Source organism: Bos indicus x Bos taurus, chromosome 5 (genome assembly GCF_003369695.1).
Source record: "Bos indicus x Bos taurus breed Angus x Brahman F1 hybrid chromosome 5, Bos_hybrid_MaternalHap_v2.0, whole genome shotgun sequence".
Taxonomy (NCBI): Eukaryota; Metazoa; Chordata; class Mammalia; order Artiodactyla; family Bovidae; genus Bos; species Bos indicus x Bos taurus.
The window spans coordinates 112751533-112771347 of NC_040080.1; the positions used below are offsets into that span (position 1 = coordinate 112751533).

A 19815-nucleotide genomic window follows, 5' to 3' on the forward strand; every position below is an offset into this window, starting at 1 on the left:
CAAAGGATGAATAAATAACAGGAAATAATAGAAAGATGGATATTCACAGGTGGGTAAATCCACTTTCACGGCAGAGAGAAAGATCACTTCATGATCCTATTATAATAGCTCTCTTATAAAGCACACAAGACTTTTGGATACTGAGTGAATCAATAAAGAAGACATTGACTTCATACCCCTACGGTATTTAAAGTGGCAGATGCACATAGATATTGAGAAATTTGATTGAGTTTTGTGTTCCACTTATTCTAATAAGCATATGTTGATTGATATTATCCACCAAGTAATAAATCATTAAAAACACTATTATTGACCACTGACAAAGTATCAGCATTGTTGTGACCACAAAGTTCCAATATGGAAAATTTGGTTTAGGCATGCGGGGATGACCACTTCACTCACAGAAGTATAACCCTAAAGACCATGCATTTTAATTCAAAACCCTTCCTAAAAACATGACTTGGTATTTAACAGAAACTGAATTGACTTCAAGCTTGGAAGGAGAAACCCAACAAAACTTAGGCAAGTGTCCAAAAAGTGACACATTCAAATATTTATTCTCTGTGAATTATTAAAATGAAATGCCAGTAGTAAAGATCTATCATAATATACTGGTTAATAGCACAGTCTCTAGAATGCTCTACCTGAATCCTAGCTCAGCTGTTCTCTGTGCCTGTGTCCTTGTGGGTTAAATAAGGATGACAATGTTACCTACCTCATGGTTTTCCTAAGGATTAAATTGTAAATCACTTAGAAAGGTGGCCAGTAGAAATAAGTGTTGGAACAGTTTAAAAGACAACTCAGTGGAATTCAGATGAATGTTTGGAAGTCCCTGGATTCACTAAGTCCCCATGTGAGGTTCTATAAATAGTCTGGTGAATTCAGTACAACATAACTTCCTATGTTCTTATAATCACCCTGCCCTCACCCAACACCACATTCTTTGGTCCCACCTATCACTTTCAATGTTACTACATTCTTACTCTAAGACCAACAAGCATGGATTCTTCAGGGCAGTGCATGAGCTTTAACTCTGGCTCTCAGTCTCCTGGTTTATAATTACTTTGAGACCATGGTTTCTTGTAAGCAAATACAGTTGTCTTAATCCCCTTCAAACCTCCCTGGATACCACTCACTCTTTTTTTTCCCTAAACTCAACAATAGCAGCCCTATAGGTCTTTATAATATTATAAAAAATCATCAGAAATTGTCCCAATAGGTCATCCAGGAACCACCATTCCCATCACGACATGCAGAGGGTAAGCCTTCCAGAATCTATAATTCTCAGTGCTGTATATAATCCTCAAAGTATCTCAAATACATGTTTCATAAATTTTTATTTTGTGATATGTCATTAGATGAAAATACAGTTTTGATATGTTTAATGCTATAATACATTTGCTTTAATATTCAACCACAGTTTTGTGTTAGATTTGTACTCAAAATTTCAAAACTGATTAGAAAGACAAAGATAACATGCCTCAGAAATAACAACAAAAATAATTTGCCTTTAAGAAGGTAGCTAATGGGCTCTCATAATTTAAATACTTTGCAAAACAAACAAAAGGAACAATCTCTTGTTTGCTTACTTGACCAATAAACCTTTGCTGTCTCCAGAGTTTGTTCTGATACCTCATTTTCTTTACAGAAATGGAAGAGCATGATCCTCTCTTTCTGAGTAATCTCTTCCATTTCTATTGTTTCAACCAACAAACCATTGCTAAGTCAATGTTCCCAGGTCCTTATAGCTGTCCCTGACCTTTCCTCTGGGCTCTAGAGCCTCATATTAGGTATCACCATCTACAAGTCCCAGTGAAATATCAAATTCATAAAGGCCAAAGCTAAACTTCCTTCTCTGCATCTCCTTCTCATGTGTTTCTACCACAGCGTTATTTTTTTTTTCCTTATTAAAAGACATCACCACCAATGAGCCAGCAAAACTACAAACATGATGATTTTTTGGTTATTTTCTTATCTCCAAACAGCCCAAATCCATTTTCCTCATCCTACCCTCATGCCTACTAGCATTAAACTGTTCAAACTCCTCTCCTCAAAGAGTATCTTTTCTCTATGTTGTCATCAAGGTCAAGTTCCCAATTTATAAATAGCATCATCTTTCCTCTGTTATAAAATTTCCAAAGCAACTCCCTTTACCTTGAAGAAAGAACAGTCAGCTCCTAGACGGAGCATCCAGAGACACATAAATTGACCTCTGCCTCGTTCTCTATCCTATCATCAAACCCTGTGACAATTTAAACCCAGAGCTATAATCAATTGCTTGGTACTCCTGTCATTAAGAAGTGGGGTCTTGGGATCCTCAGGATTCACCATGAGGGGTGGCAGCATCTGCTGGGTTGCAGTTTTGGGAGCCCTCATTCACATTTGGAGGCCAGAAATTGCTGAGGGCTGTGTCATTTCTTGTTTGTTGATATGGCAGGAGATGGTTTCTTTTCACACAGCAACCATACCTACCAACTATATTTACTGCAGGCAGCCTTAAAAGCCTTGTCTCTCCTGACCTTACTCTTCACCCAGGCTCTACTGTGAAATTTGGGGAGATAAAACATCAGAAAATTAGAAAAGCCAAGCACTGAGGTCCTGCTACTGGCTGTTGGCCCCACTGCTCCTGATAATGTTTGAGACATTGGTTGTAATCTAAACAACAAAGAAAACAAAAATACAAGCCCAGTTATCAGCAGACAGGATTACCACCTCACTCAGCCTTGCCCATCAGAGGGGGAAAAAAGAAACTGAGCACAAATCTCACCCTATTCAAAGCTTACACAAACCACTGGACCAACCTTAGGAGGGCAGAAACCAAAAGGAAGAAAGAATTCAACGTTTAAGCCTGGGAAAAGGAAACCTCAAATACAGTAAGTTAAAAAAAATAATGAAAAGGCAGAGAAATGCTACACAAATGAAGGAACAAACTAAAAACACAGAAGTCCAAATAAATGAAGAGGAAATAGGCAAACTACATGAAAAAGAATTCAGAATAATGATAGTAAAGATGATCAAAAACCTTGAAAACAAAATGGAGAAAATGCAAGAATCAATTAATAAAACCTAGAAGAATTAAAGAATAAACATACAGAGACAAACAACACAATTACTGAAATTAAAAACACTCGAGAAGGAATCAATAGCAGAATATCTGAAGCAGAAGAATGAATCGGTGAGCTGGAAGATAAAATGATAGAAATAACGTCTGAAGAGCAGAATAAAGTAAAAAGAATGAAAAGAACTGAGGATAGTCTCAGAGACCTCTGGAACCGTATCAAACACACCAATATTCGAATTATAGGGTTCCCAGAAGAAGAAGAGAAAAAGAAAGTGTATGAGAAAAATTTTGAAGAGATTATAATTGAAAATTTCCCCAACATGGAAAAGAAAATAGTCAATCAAGTTCAAGAGGCATAAAGAGTACCATACAGGATAAATCCAAGGAGACACACGCCAAGACACATACTAATCAAACTAACAAAGATTAAACACAAAGAATAAATATTAAGAACAGCAAGAGAGAAGCAACAAGCAACATACAAGGGAAACCCCATAGACTAAACAGCTGATCTTTCATCGGAAATTCTGCAGGCCAGCAGGGAATGGCAGGATATATTTAAAGTACTGAAAGGGGAAAATCTACAACCAAGATTACTGTACCAGGCAAGGATATCATACAAAATTGATGGAGAAATAAAAAGCTTTTCAGACAAGCAAGTTAAGAGAATTCAGTACCACCAACTAGCTATACAACAAGTGTTAAAGGGACTTATATAGTCAAGAAATACAAGAGAAGAAAAAAGATCTACAAAATCATTCCCAAACAATTAAGAAAATGGCAAGAGGAACATATATATCAACAATTACTTTAAATGTAAATGAATTAAATGCTCCAACCAAAAGACACAGACTGACTGAATGGATATGAAAACAAGACCCATATATATGCTGTCTACAAGAAACCCAATTCAGTCCTAAAGATACATATAGAAAGTAAGAGGATGGAAAAATATATTCCATGCAAATGGGAAGCAAAAGAAAGCTGGAGTAGCAATCCTCATATCAGACAAAATAAACCTTAACAAAAAGAAGATCACAAGAGATAAGGAAGGACACTACGTAATGATCATGGGATCAATCCAAGAGGAAGACATAACAATTGTAAATATCTATGAATCCAACATAGGTCACCTCAATGCATAAGACAAACACTAACAGACATAAAAGGAGAAATTGACAGTAACACAATAATAGTAAGAGACTTTAACACCCCACTCACACCCATGGACAGATCATCAAAACAGAAAATTAATAAGGAAACACAAGTCTTAAATGATACATTAGATGAGATGGATCTCATTGATATCTTCAGGACATTCCATCCAAATGCAGAAGAATACACCTTCTCAATTGCAGATGGAACATTCTCCAGGATAGGCCACATCTTGGGACACAAATCTAACATCAGTAAATTTAAGAAAACTGAAATCATATCAAGAATCTTTTCTGACCACAATGCTTTGAGACTAGGTATCAATTACTGGAAAAGAAAAACTGTAAAAAACACAAACACATGGGGATTAAACAATACATTTCTAAATAACAAACAGGTTACTGAAGAAATCAAAAGGGAAATAAAAATTTTTCTAGAAACAAATGACAATAAAAACATGAAAACTAAAAACCTAAGGGAAGCAGCAAAAGCAGTTCTAAGAAGGACATTTATAGCAATACAATCCCAGCTCAAGAAACAAGAAAAATATCAAATAGACAACCTAACTTTACATCTAAAACAACTGGAAAAAGAACAAACCCCCCACAAAATTAGTAGAAGGAAAGAAATCATAAAGATCCGAGAAGAAATAAATGAAAAGGAAACAAACAAGAGTAAAGATTAATAAATCTAAAAGCTGGTTCTTTGAGAAGATAAACAAAATTGACAAACCTTTAGCCAGACTCATTGAGAGAGATGAATCAAATCAACAAAATTAGAAATGAAAAAGAAGAGGTTACAACAGACAATGCACAAATACAAATGATTATAAAAGACTATTATGAACAACTATATGGCAATAAAATGGATAACCTGGAAGAAATGGACAGATTCTTAGAAAAGTTCAATCTTCCAAGACAGAACCAGGAAGAAATAGAAATTATGAGCAACCCAATTGCAAGCACTGAAATTGAAGCTGTGATCAAAAAACTCCCCAAAAACAAAAGCCCAGGACCAGATGGCTTCACAGGAGAATTCTATCAAACATCTTGGGAAGAGCTAATGCCTATCCTTCTAAACTCTTACAAGAAATTTCAGAGGAAGGAACACTTCCAAACTTATTCTATGAGGCCACCATCACCCTGATACCAAAACCAGACAAAGATAACACAAAAAAAGAAAACTACAGGCCAATATCACTGATGAACATAGATGCAATAAACCTCAACAAAATTTTAACAGAATTCAGCAACTCATCAAAAAGCTCATACACCATGAGCAAGTTGAGTCTATTCCAAGGATGCCAGGATTCTTCAATATACACAATCAATCAATGTGATACACCATATTAACAAATTGAAAGACAAAAACCATATGATAATCTCAATAGATGCAGAAAAAGCCTCTGACAAAATTCAGCATCCTTTTATGATGAAAAGTCTGCAAAAAATAGGCATAGAAGGAACCTACCTCAACATAATAAAGGCGATATATGATAAGCCTACAGCAAACATTATTCTCAATTGTTAAAAACTGGAAGCATTTCCCCTTAGATCGGGAGCAAGGTGTCCACTGTCACCACTATTATTCAACATAGTTCTGGAAGTCCTAGCTATAGCAGTCAGAGAAGAAAAAGAAATAAAAGGAATCCTGACTGGAAAAGAAGAAGTAAAGCTCTCAGTTTGCAGATGATATGATATTGCACATAGAAAATCCTAAAGGTAGTATCAGGAAATTACTAGAACTAATCAGTGAATTTAGCAAAGTTGCAGGATACAAAATCAATACACAGAAATCACTTGCATATATATATATATATATACACACTAACAATGAAAAATCAGAAAGAGAAATTAAGGAATCAATCTCATTCACCATTTAAACAAAAAGAATTAAATATCTAGGAATACACTTACCTAAAGAGACAAAAGAACTATACACAGAAAATTATAAGACATTGGTGAAAGAAATCAAAGATAACATAAACAGATGGAGAGATATTCCATGTTCCTGGGTAGGAAGAATCAATATTGTGAAAATTACTATACTACCAAATGCAATCTACAGATTCAGTGCAATCCCTATCAAATTACCAATGGCATTTTTCACAGAACTAGAACAAAAAATTTCCCAATTCATGGAAAAGCAAAAGATCCTGAATAGCCAAAGCAGTCTTGAGAAAGAAGAGTGGATCTGGAAGAATCAAGCTTTCTGACTTCAGATTATACTGCAAAGCTACAGTCATCAAGACAGTATGGTACTGGCACAAAAACAGAAATATAGACCAATGGAACAAGATAGAAAGCCCAGAAAAAAACCCATGCACCTATGGGTACCTTATTTTTGACAAAGGAGGCAAGAATATACAATGGGCCAAAGACAGCCTCTTCAATAAATGGTGCTGGGAAAACTGGACAGCTACATGTAAAAGAAGGAAATTAGAACACTTCCTAACACCATACACAAAGATAAACTCAATGGATTAAAGACCTAAATGTAAGACCAGAAACTATAAAACTCTTAGAGGAAAGCATAGGCAGAACACTCAATGACATAAATCAAAGCAAGATCCTCTATGACCCACCTCCTAGAATAATGGAAATAAAAACAAAAGTAAACAAGTGGGACCAGATTAAACTTAAAAGCTTTTGCACAGCAAAGGAAACTATAAGTAAGGTGAAAAGAAACCTTCAGGATGGGAGAAAATAATAGCAGATGAAACAACTGACAAAGGATTAATTTCCAAAATATACAAGCAGCTCATACAACTCAATACCAGAAAAACAATCAAAGCAAAAAACGGGAAAAAGACCCAGACAGACATTTCTCCAAAGAAGACATACAGATGGCTAATCAAACAGATGAAAAGATGCTCATCATTCATTATTAGAGAAATGCAAATCAAAACCACAATGAGATATCACCTTACACTGGTCAGAATGGCCATCATCAAAAAGTCTACAAACAATAATTGCTGGAGAGGGTGTGGAGAAAAGGGAACCCTCTTGCACTTTTGGTGGGAATGTAAATTGATACAGCCACTATGGAAGACAGTGTGGAGATTCCTTAAAAAACTTGGAATAAAACCACCATATGACCCAGTAATCCCATTCCTAGGCACATACCCCAAGGAAGCCAAAATCGAAAAAGACACATGTATCTCGTTGTTCATGGAAGCACTATTTACAATAGTTAGACCATGGAAGCAACCTAGATGTCCAATGACAGATGAATGGATAAAGAAGTTGTGGTACATATATGCAGTGGAATATTTTAAGCCATAAAAAGGAATGTCTTTGAGTCAATTCTAATGAGACTGATGAACCTAGAGCCTATTATACAGAGTGAATTAAGTCAGAAAGAGAAAGATAAATATCATATTCTAACACATATATACGGAATCTAGAAAAATGCTTCTGAAGAGTTTATTTACAGGGCAGCAATGGAGAAACAGTCATAGAGAATATACTTATGGACATGGGGAGAGGGGAGGAGAGGGTGAGATGTATGGAAAGAGTAACATGGAAATTTACATTACCATATGTAAGATAGATAGCCAACGGGAATTTGCTGTATGGCTCCGGAAACTCAAACAGGGGCTCTGTATCAACCTGGAGGTGTGGGATGGGAAGGGAGATGGGAGGGAGGGTCAAAAGGGAGGGGAATAGGTATACCTATGGCTGATTCATGTTGAGGTTTGACGAAAACAACAAAATTCTGTAAAGCAATTATCCTTCAATTAAAAAATAAATTAATTAAAAAAAGTAAAATAAATGATAAAAAAAGAAGTGTGGTCTTTGTCCCACCCACTCTCCCTTTGAAGATGGGTGGTCTTGTCACTCCTTTCAATCAGTAGGTCATCATGTTTGAAGTGCAATGTCCCTGAGATGCCCATGCTGGTGAGGATATATGCTGTCACTATTGCAATTAAGCTGCTGGACAAGTGAGTGAAAAAGTCACCTTGGAAGTGATTCTTCAGTCAAAGACGTTTTGCCTCCTACCAGTCTGTGGCATGCCAGCCATTCCACCCTTTCCCGTGAAAGTCCCAGACACAGTGGAGTAGAAAGATTTTCTTGCTGCTCCCAGTCTGACTCCTAAGCTTACATTATCCATAAGAAAATCATTATCACTTTGGGCCAAAATATTTTATATAGCAAGAGATACCTAGAACACATTTCTACTTTCACTTCCTCCTAGGCCAAAAAGTGGCAGCTTCCTGAATGTGCCATGGCATCCTTCACCAGTGCCTTTGTTTGGTACTCTGTTGTAGTAGTCTGCACACCTCACCAAACCATCTGTTTAAACATCTAGGTTCTCTATTAGTTGGTGGGTGATGTGAAAGATTAAAGCATCGGCAGATCTCAGCTGCACATCTAGCATAATTCGTGGTGCATAGAGGGGGCTGAATCTTTATTTGCTGAAAGGTCACACATGAGCTTTCAAATCACCAATAAAAAAGCACATTGTGCTCTAAGGTAATATACGAAAGATCATTAGAACAGTATTGTTTTTCATTAAGCCATATGGTATTTTTGGACTGTGCCCAAATGCATAGTGACTAGCTCACCAAAACATAAAAATAAGACATAAAAACAGTAATTTTTAAAATAGATGTACTTAACATAAATAACCGAATAGACTATGTTAACCAGAGCAATTTTCATATCATGTAGGTTTTTACAACTCATCTATATTAAGAAACCTTATACAAAACTATCTTAGAATCAACCATCTTTCCTCCTTTTAGTCTATATAACTTTAGGCTTGGAGTCACACAAATATTATAAGAGTGGAAATCCCTATACAAAATCCCTCTCAGTCAGATCTTTAGTATTCTATTCCCAAAGAAAGGGAAATGATGCTTAATCATAAGATCACATTTTTCTCTTAACAACACTATTCCCAAGGAGCCAAAGAGGGATACAAAGAAACAAATTTTATAACAAGAGGTGAGACATTTCTTGGGCATAAATTTTGGTGGAATTTTTTACCTCCAAATTTTACCTTTCTTTTATAAGACAGTTTTAAGTGAAGAAGATAGGAATTATTTCCTTTCAAATTTACTAAATAAGGCTTGAGAGAAATCAGGTATAAATTACCCAAGATGTACTATAATTAACACATTGCAAGAAAGTTTTAAACTAGGATTTTTATACAAAATAACACTGAAGACAATAGGGCACATTCCCTAAAATTTTTTAAGACCGAGGTAGCTTGAAATATATTTCCTTATATATCCTATGATATAGAAATATAGAAAAATATAGAAATATAAAAATATAGAAATGAAACCAGATCTTCAGAATAAATATTATTTAAACCAAATTCTTCCTTTAGTAGATATAGTTTCCCTTCTGTAGGATCATTGTGCAATGTTATAAAATGATAACTGACAAGGTAATAGCTCTAAAAAAGAAGAAAGTGTTCAGACACTTCTGCAAAATATCTTTTGTACCTTATTCAAAAATATTTAAGACATTTTGTAACAACTACTCACTTCAGAGCATTTTTTAAAATATATTGTCCCTACACATAAATTTTGCTGAGACGTCACTAAAAACAGTTATTGCCTAATCCATAAATGAGTCAGAAACTTAGCCTTCATCCACATGTGTTTCTTTTTAGCAGCTGGGTGGCTGAAATATCATCCTGATTACACATGAGACAGGTTACTGTGATAACTTATCCCATTAGTGAAATATGGTATGTAAATATCTTACAACCTCTGTCTAATCTTAAATTTCAGCTGACAGTTAATAAGGCCACCTGCATGGTCTGCTTTTGTGGTATCTCAAAACAGTTAACTACAGAGAGAGATGCCTGGATAAGATATTACTGCATCAAAGTCTCATGCTTTTAGGAATGCAGGACTTCAAGATAAAGGAGAACTCAGGAAACCAGGCTCATATTTCTCTCACAATGTTACCACAAATTAGATTTTCCACACTGCTTTTACTTACATGTAGCTCAAAACACTATGCTGCTGCATGGATCTTTTCCACTTACAACTTTTAGTGTGGAGGAAAATTATATCCCAATGCATTCAGTGCTCCATTCCAAAGGTCCATTTTAATGCAACTACCTCAAAAAAACAAAAACAAAAACTGGACTCTCAATACTTCTAGATAAAACTATTTTTAAAAAATTAATTGTTTTCTGTTGGAGTACAGTGGATTTCATGTTGTCCTAGCTTTAGGGGTAGAGCAAAGTGATTCAGCCGTGTGTTAATATGTGTAAGTGTGTGTTAGTCATTCAGTCATGTCTGACTGTTTGTGACCCCATGGGCTGTAGCCTGTCAGGCTCCTCTTTTCATGCAATTCTCCAGGCCAGAATAGTAGAGTGGGTAGCCATTCCCTTCTCCAGGGGATCTTCCCAACCCAGGGATCGAACCTGGGTCTCCCATATTGCAGGCAAATTTACTGTCTGAGTCATCAAGGAAGCCCCTTTTATATATATAAATGAATCTGAAAACTAATGTATACATATAGAAAAGACTCTGCAAAGTAATTTTCAGATTATTTTCTATATATATTGGTTATTACTATTTTAAGCAAAAAATAAAATAACAAACGTTGGCAAACTCTACCCTGAGGAGTGAAAAATCTGGATTATTTAATAATTCTGAACACTTAAAAAGAACTGTAGTAAGCACAAAATATGTTAACAAATTATTTTTAGTATACACATTCATGAAAATGACATATAAAATAATAATATAAATGTTTGAAGGTCTGTGAGAAAGTAGATTTCAAGGAGTGCTTGCAATTGAGCTCCTCTCAATTTACTGCAAAGCGAATGTAAGCATCAGTACAGTAAGTCTCACATTGTTAAGGGGTGACTGGGGTCTCAAAACACTTCTGATGGTGGACTCTGATCCAGAGTCCTTCCCGCAGTGCTGTGTTTATACATCTTTTGAGACTGAGAGGTCAACCAGAAAGATGTGGGTGCAGCGGGGTGGCATGGTGTGGGCAATGAGGGTGGCCAGAGGCAGAAGCACAGGGCATGGAATATGAAAAGGAAAACAGTGACAGTGAGCTTCGCAATGAAGAAAGACTCTTGACCCATGGCAAGACTATCTCAGCTGCAGAAACATGCAAGTCTCCCAAGTTCAGTTCTTTGCTTATTTTGTCATCCGCTGATTATAATTTGGCTTTCTCTGTATGCCTTATGACAGGAAAGTATTCAATGGTCATACTGAAATGATTCTGACAGTTGCATTTTTCCACTGTAGACAATAAGTTGAATCTCTGATACACAGATGTTAGTGCAAAACAGATTAATACATAACCATTGCATATGGTATAAAATTGCAGATATAATTATCAACTCTACATTTGTTCAGTCACTAACTCATATCTGACTCTTTGCAACCCTATGGACTGCAGCGCACCAGGTTCCTATATCCAGGGGACTATCCACACAAGAATACTGGAATGGGTTGTCATTTCCTTCTTCAACTCTACATTACCAATGCCCTAGTCGAGAAGAGAGTGTTCCAGAAATAGCAAAGATTGAATAGAACGAAAAATTTCTAGTGTTTGGGAGACAAAGTTCATACAATACATAAACAGGATATCAAAATGTCCTGGAGTAAAATATTCAAGAAATAAATCACAAGTTAATTATTCTGAGTCATGGCTCTGTGATGATACATGAATATGTTTGGTAGTTATAACACCAAATTATGAAACATTGGTTTATATTGTTTTTATCTAGACATTTATGTCACAAAGAAAACAAGTCTTAAATTCTCTATACTAGGAGTAAGTCTAATAATTTAAAAGATATATTCTCACAGTTCCCTTGAGAAGGTAGAACATAATTGTGATGTTTTCATTTTCTCCCTGGATAAGTTCAGCTAATTGATTTTCATTTATTTAAAGAAAATAATAAAGTTATTAGAATGAAGAATTATTCTGTCAAAGAACGTGACGCCATAACATGTTGATAAAAAATAATCAAGGTTTAAGCTCATAACATCAAAGGATATCATTACAGATAAAGGGGGCCATCAATGACCAGGAGGCCAAAACAGATTTTGGGCAACTGAAAATAAATGAAGTATTTTTGATGGAGAACACACAGCAGGGGATGCCTCATCCTACTATACACATGGAGGGGGGGGTTCAGTCTGTAAGAGTGAGGGGTGCTGTCAGCCCATAAGAGAGAGGGAGGCTGGACTAGGAAACTGCAGATGAGATGAAGGAGGTACAAAAAGGGAGATTAATCAAATACCTATGTCAATTACTATTGCTGCTCACTCTATGACCAGACATAAACAAACCAACTAGTTGACCAAACAAACAAGAAACAAGTTTAATTATAACAACTAAATAATTCCAGAGGAAAGATGCCAGCAAAGAGGGGTCCCTCAATTTATAATATCCCTCTAGAGTGACATTAAATGAGCCATGGCCTGTTCTTTTACTAAAATGTATTACTCAGCCATTAAGAGTAAAATAATGCCATTTGCAGCAACATGGCATATTATAGTTTCCCATCTCTCCTGGAATAAAATCCACAGTTCTTATAATGGCAACGGGGTCATACTACCTGATCTTTCTCTGAAATATATCCTACTCTTCTTCTATGCCCTTCTTCCTGATACAGCCAAATTGGGTTATTTCCTCTTCTTGAAAAAAACAAAAAACAAAAAACAGATAGACTCCTAATTCAAGGTCTTAGCTCTTGTTCTTCTGTCTGCCTGACACACTCTTCCATAGGATAACTGCAGAGCTAGTTCTGTTTCCCCTTTTGCTCAGTATCATCTGAGTGAGGACTTTCCCAGAAGCCTGTTGAAATGCAGAAAAACATCTTATTTCTCCTGCTCTGATTTATGCTTCTCTACCAACAGCTGCTCAATTACTAGTACATATTTATTTTTTTATTGCTTGTCTATAACTAAATATAAGCTCTAAAAGGGCAAGGATTCTTCCATTTATTTTATCCTCTACTGTATCTCCAATGTTTAGAGGAGTGCCAGGAACACCTAAGTGCTTAATAAACATTTGTTGACTGTATTAATGGGGGATTGGACAGATGGGAGAGTGCATACATCAGGGGTTGTAGATTTGATCCCTGGTGATTCAGATGGTAAAGAATCTGCCTGCAATGCTAGAGACCTGTGTTCGATCCCTGGGTTGGGAAGATCCCCTGGAGAAGGGAATGACTACCCACTCCAGTGGGCTTCTCTGATAGCTCAGTCGCTCAGCTCTGCCTGCAATGCAGGAGATCCCGGTTCGATTTCTGGTTCGGGAAGATCCGCTAGAAAAGGGATAGGCTACCTACTCCTGTATTCTTGGACTTCCCTTGTGGCTCAGCTGGTAAAGAATCTGTCTGCAATGTGGGAGACCTGGGTTTGATCCCTGGGTTGGGAAGAGCCCCTGGAGAAGGGAACAGCTACCCACTCCAGTATTCTGCCCTGGAAAATTCCATGGACTGTATAGTCCATGAGGTTGCACAGAGTGGGACCAGACTGGGCGACTTTCACTTTCACCCTCTCCAGTATTCTTGCCTGGAGAATGTATCCTGGTGTTATATTTTGCCTGTCAAAGGCAGAAGAAGATCGTGACAGAGAATGAGATGGTTGGATGGCATCACAAATTTAATGGACATGAACTTGGGCAAACTCCAGGACACGGTGAGGGACAGGGAGGCCTGGCGTACTGAAGTTCATGGGGTTGCAAAGAGTTGGTCATGACTTGGTGACTGAACAACAACAGTGTGGAGCTAAGATTTCACGTGCCATACAGTGACCAAGCTCACGTGCCGCAACTGGAAGTCTGTGTGCTGCAAGGAGAGACGCAACTGGGACCTGAGGCAGCCACATAAATAAATAATTTTAAAAAGTGATCAAATTAATGAATAACAATTAGTGGCAGTAGCATTTTATTTATCTATAGGGGACTAATTACTAAAGGAAATACCTAAAATAATGAATGGGGTTACCTCCGTTTAGTTAGATCAAGCCTGGGAGGTCTGAGCACTGGGTCATTATTTTTAAATTGTGAGGATATATTTTGAACTACTTTTATGTAATGCATAATGGGGAACACGTGTATACCTATAATGGATTCATGTTGATGTATGGCAAAACCAATACAATATTGTAAAGTAATTAACCTCCAATTAAAATAAATAAATTTATATTTAAAAAAAAGAACCAATCTTCTAGGATGAGACAGAAAGGAATGAACTGCTCTATGAAGAGAGATGAGTGCTTTAGACTTGGTAGAGTCATTATTTACATGCAAATGTATCTTTCTAATGCACTTGAAGCTGAGCTAAGTAAATATTCCATTTCCTTGGGGGGGGGGGAAGAAGTGTGATGGACAGAACTGATCAGAGAAAGTGAGAAAGAAAGGAAGAGTGAAGAGGTTGACTTGAGGTATTAATTTTGATCTATAATTTTATTATACATTGGTATGACCATAAAGTGAGAGGAGGGAAGATGAAAATGGCTGGTTTGAGTGTTTATTACACACTAAGAGTTGTGTTAAGGAGGCACTTTAAATACAAATTATGTCCTGTGGTCTTCTCAATACCCTTCTGAGAAAGTTATCACCATTCCAATATTAGAGGTAGGAACACTGGTATTTGAGCAGGTTAAAATAACTTGCCTCATGCCACATCACTGGGAATTGGTAGGCAGAAGTGAAACCCATGTTTGCCTGATGCTAAAATAACCAAAACTATAGAGATGATACCCCATCATAACAGCAGAACTATGACTAGCTGTCAAGCTTTAAAAACACTGAATAAAAGCATAGAACATAAGCACTGTGTATACACACACTGTTACTATTATACCCTTTCTTGGTTTCCTCAGTCAATCAATTAAAGAATAATTTCTTTCCCTTCAATTATTTTTCTCTGGGAATAAAAAAATCGTGATATTAAAAAGGAGATTCATAAATGTCTTTGTTGTTTGTTTCATTTTCTTTAAAGTTTAATTGATTCACCATCATTTTTGAAGAGCACACTATAATCCACAACATAGAGCTGAATTAAGCAACTAATTGAAGCCAGGTTCATGAGGGCTTAAATTACCAGAGCTTTCCTGTCATCTTAAATTAAACTTCCTTCTATACTTCTCAAGATTTATAACCTCAGGCTGAAAAGCTGTAAACTGCCCCAGTTTCACAGGGAATCTCCCAGAAGGAAAGGATGTTTCCTGGAAAAGGGGAAGGCAAATGTCTTTCATGGAAGAGGGTTCCAAGAGCAATGTGTGTGGCAGGGGTCACAGGAACCTTGGCAAGGGGCTGTAAAGAGAGCAGGCAAGTCACTCAAAAAGCATGTGCCCAGAGATTTTGCAATTTGACTTGTGAGTCCTGTAGGAAGGAGCAAGTTCATCTAAACAGCAACTGGACACATTCTTGACTTTCTCCTACAAAATGAAAAGCAGAAGGGACAAATGATCCTCTGTGGGGATCATAATCTCCCAAATTCCCAAAACAGCTCTTAGTTTCGTTCAGAAAGATTTGTTATCACTACCTCTAATACTCTATCACCTATGTAATTTCTTAGCTACATTTTCACATGCATTTCATTTCTTTCTCACATGTTTCGTGAAAGACCAAAAAGGAATATAGTCAGGGATCAGTGAGGATGAGGCGAATAATTTCATGCATCCAGATAAGGTCTGATGATGGTTCCACTACATACCACTCTGAAACTATCTATAGTTCAATATCATGACCACCTGAGAATCCGAAATACATTTATCTTTAATATAGTATTTTTATAAATATACACAATTTCCATTTTAAATGACCTACCATTGCAACTTCAAATGTTAGTCTTCCTTCTTAAAATTAGAAGCAGCTATAACAGATTCATTCATTTTTACCTTAAATCACTTCAGAAATCATTACTAAGCACCTCCTGTGTATAATGTTCTTGTTTAATCCCTCGAAAAGTATTAAAACATAAAAACACTACTCTCCTCTCAGGGCTTACGATCTGGAGGGGAGGAAGTAGCAATAATAAACAATGACTATAATAAATATGTTTTAGGTTAGAGAGTGATTAGGGCTATGGAAAGGAAGGGAAAGTACAGCAACCAGGATGGGTGGGCAGTCTGTAGTGCTAACAGAGTAGTCAAGGTCACCATCAGTGAGAAGGTGACATGGGAGCAGTGAACCTGAAGGAGTGAGACATTCAGCCAAGTGACTCTCGGAGGAAGAGCACTCTTGCAAAGGAATCAGACACAGCGTGTTTCCTAAGTGGGGAGCAAGCTGAGGCTATTTGATGCCATGTCACGGCTCTGAGCGGAAGAGTGACGTCTGCCAGGTGTGTTCAGTGAGTTTTAGATTCTGACCCAATGAACCCCCAGAACAACCTCATGATATTGGTGCCGTCGCCCTTTTAGCAAACGGGAACCTGAAGCACACAGAGATCAGGTAAGTTGTCCACAGTCACACAGCTAGAAAGAGGTAGAATTGGGACCCAGGTACAGGCAGATTCCAGAGGTGAGCTCCCAACAAGAAGATCTGTCCTCGAACAGGACACACACAGGCACCTGTGCCCACATCTACGCGCACAGCACACAACCACACGCACACTCAACAGGAGAGAGGAAGCTGAGAAGTCGCAAGAGGGGAGTCTGCCACCCCCGCTCTATTTCTCTTGGTTCACATTTGATTTTCTGTCTTGTATATTTTACTTGTTAATCTTTAGATCAAAATGCCTATTTGAATGAAAAATGTTCTAATGGAAACATTCAGTGTTATGCTCAAAAGAGCAAAACAAATTAGCAATTCTTAGTGAATAAAATAAATGTTGTGGAAATCTAGGCAGCTATGCCAGTTTATTTAAAAAACAAAGTGAACAAAACAAAAACATTCTCATGAAACAAGGTGCACTAAAATCCTTTCAGGTCTACCAAGAAAAATACAAGAACATTTTCTGGCTAAATATCTAGAATAATATAGGAACCAGTCATTTAAACCGTTCACTTGGAAAGAGCTTTGAAATCAATAGAAAATCTTCATAAATCATGATTTATGACTCACATCTCAAGCAAACAAAGAGAAATGTGTCCCTGGGGTTTTTTTCACATTTATCACCTTGGTTCTATAGTATGGAGACTTAAACCTTTCCTATGTATACTGTCAATATAGGTTTTGAAAATGCTTAAATATGTTATCACATTTCAGTTCACATACATTATAATCATATACTATTTCACTATATCAACCTTTAGCAATATTTAAGTAATATTTTAGCAAACTTCAAGCAATATTTCTGTCTCTGTACAACATTGTAAACTCTAATTCCTTTGGCAAATTTTACTCATTGGTGAATGATTAATAAAGAAAAATTACAGTTTCACCAAAAAAAACCTGAATGTACTAAAAGGCCATGGAATGATAAGGGATATTTGTTTTTACTCAATACTGCAAATGTGCTTCTGTTCTTTAAGCTTGTCTTAGCATTTTGTGATGTGTGAAACTGTGCAGGGATCAAAGTGAAAAGTATGATCTATAGTGTAAGTTCTTTGAAATTCCTTAAGAATGGAGAAGGAGAAAAATAAAGCATACACTTTATTATTAACTTTTGAGGGGTGATTGATAGAAACATCTAGATTGCTTATCAAGCCCGCTGCTGCTACTAAGTCACTTCAGTCATGTCTGATTCTGTGCAAGCCCATAGATGGCAGCCCACCAGGCTCCCCCGTCCCTGGGATTCTCCAGGCAAGAACACTGGAGTGGGTTGCCATTTCCTTCTCCAATGCATGAAAGTGAAAAGTGAAAGTGAAGTCGCTCAGACATGTCCAACTCTTAGTGACCCCATGGACTGCAGCCCACCAGACTCTTCTATCCATGGGATTTTCCAGGTAAGAGTACTGGAGTGGGGTGCCATTGCCTTCTCCGTTATCAAGCCCACACAAATGGAAGTATTAATATCTGAAATAGAGCATTCTCCAAAACATATAATAAATTCTGCTGAAATGAAGACTTTGAGCTCCTCTTTATCATGAACCTAACTAAGCACTACATTTAGTACAGTAAGTACTCTGATTTGTTAAATTACCAATCCAAAAAGTAATTAAATCCAATTTATCAAAAGAAAAAAGTCAGGGTTCCCAGGTCACACTCATGGTAAAGAACTCCCCTGCTATCCCAGAATTAAAGGACACTAGTGAAAAGAATGGGCTTCCCAATGCTTTTTATAACCTTTCACTGAAAAAAAATAAGATAGCTCTCTCCAAGACGCTGTAAAATGACCATGCCTATTCTATATATAGTTCTATATTTTAAAATATTATACAGCTTCATAATATCCATGCATATCTAGCAAGAAGAGAAAAAAAACTCCCCCAAAGGGTTATAACCACTGAGGAGTCTGGGGCAAGAAACTCCAATGACAGATAGAGAAGTAGAGTGAGGAAAAGAAGTGACAGATGATAGCTCATCTCATCTCCAGAGTCAACATTCTTTGCACAATACCATTTTAGTTCCTGTATTTTTCTAGCTACTATTCTTGCTTCTTGTCTATTCAAATGGCTTAAACCAAACTCTAAGAAATATTATTTCTGGCAGGTCTCAAAATCTAGATCTGCTTCTATCAACCATCACCCCCCAATTTAATAAGTCATATGTTTTATTCTTCTCCTCTATTCTTAAGGAAAGCCAAAGAACTTATACTATAGATCTTTTTTTTTTCACTTTGATTCCTGAACAGTTTCACACAACAGCACAAAATGCCAAGACAAGTTTAAAAAAGCAGAAGCACATTTGCATTTTTGAGTAAAAACAAACATTCCCTTATCACTCCATGGCCTTTGTAGTACATCCCAAATTTTTTGGTGAAACTATAATTTTTCTTTATTAATAATTCACTAATGAGAAAAATTTGCCAAAAGAAGTAGAGTTTACATGGTTGTACAGAGACTGAAATATTGCTTAATGTGAAGCAAGGGGTGGTTGACAGATGAAAGAGGAGATTTCTGAACTGTTGAGTATCTGACAATAAGTGGGAAGTGGTTTGTGAACATATTTCGGAATTTTATATTAGTTTTTTCAGTCAGTACTAATTGCCAAAAACAAACTACAGGCAAACTGTATTATTAGGTTTTAGGTTTGGCTTCTAAGATGGAAAAAGTTAAATATTTACATATATTTGATACATGTGTATATTTTAGAAGATGGTAAAGAGTATTTTTGTATTGGACATTCTCTCTCCTTAAGAAAAACAATCATAGCTATGTATGCGATAGAACTAAAGAGCTGATAACCCACACGTTGATCAGAAACAAATAAACAATTTGCATGAAACCTGTTAATCTTGTTCAGTGATCATTTTTTGACGTGCCAATTTAGCTAGGTTTATTTAGTCCCACTCAGCACCAATCTGGGTCTTTCTGTGAAAGCCTTCTGTGGATGTGGTCTAAATCCATAGCATTTGACTTAAAGGAGATTATCCTAGATTATCGCTAGGATAGTAGGCCCAATTCACTCCTTGAAAGGTCTTAAAAGCAGGAGTGCGGCCTCCCTGAGAGATGAAATTCCACCTGTTCATAGCGGTTTTGGCTCATGCTCACAGTGTCAACCTGTCCTCTCTGTTGGGCTGCTGTTTGTCTTCACATTCGCCTTGCC

The 19815-nt window shown here is 36.8% G+C and overlaps 1 protein-coding gene across 4 annotated transcripts in view; it reads right to left on the reverse strand.

The window, feature by feature from the left end:
- The window catches only part of NAV3 (neuron navigator 3), a 382845-nt gene that overhangs the window by 231453 nt on the left and 131577 nt on the right, over positions 1 to 19815 (reverse strand). The window lies entirely within an intron of this gene.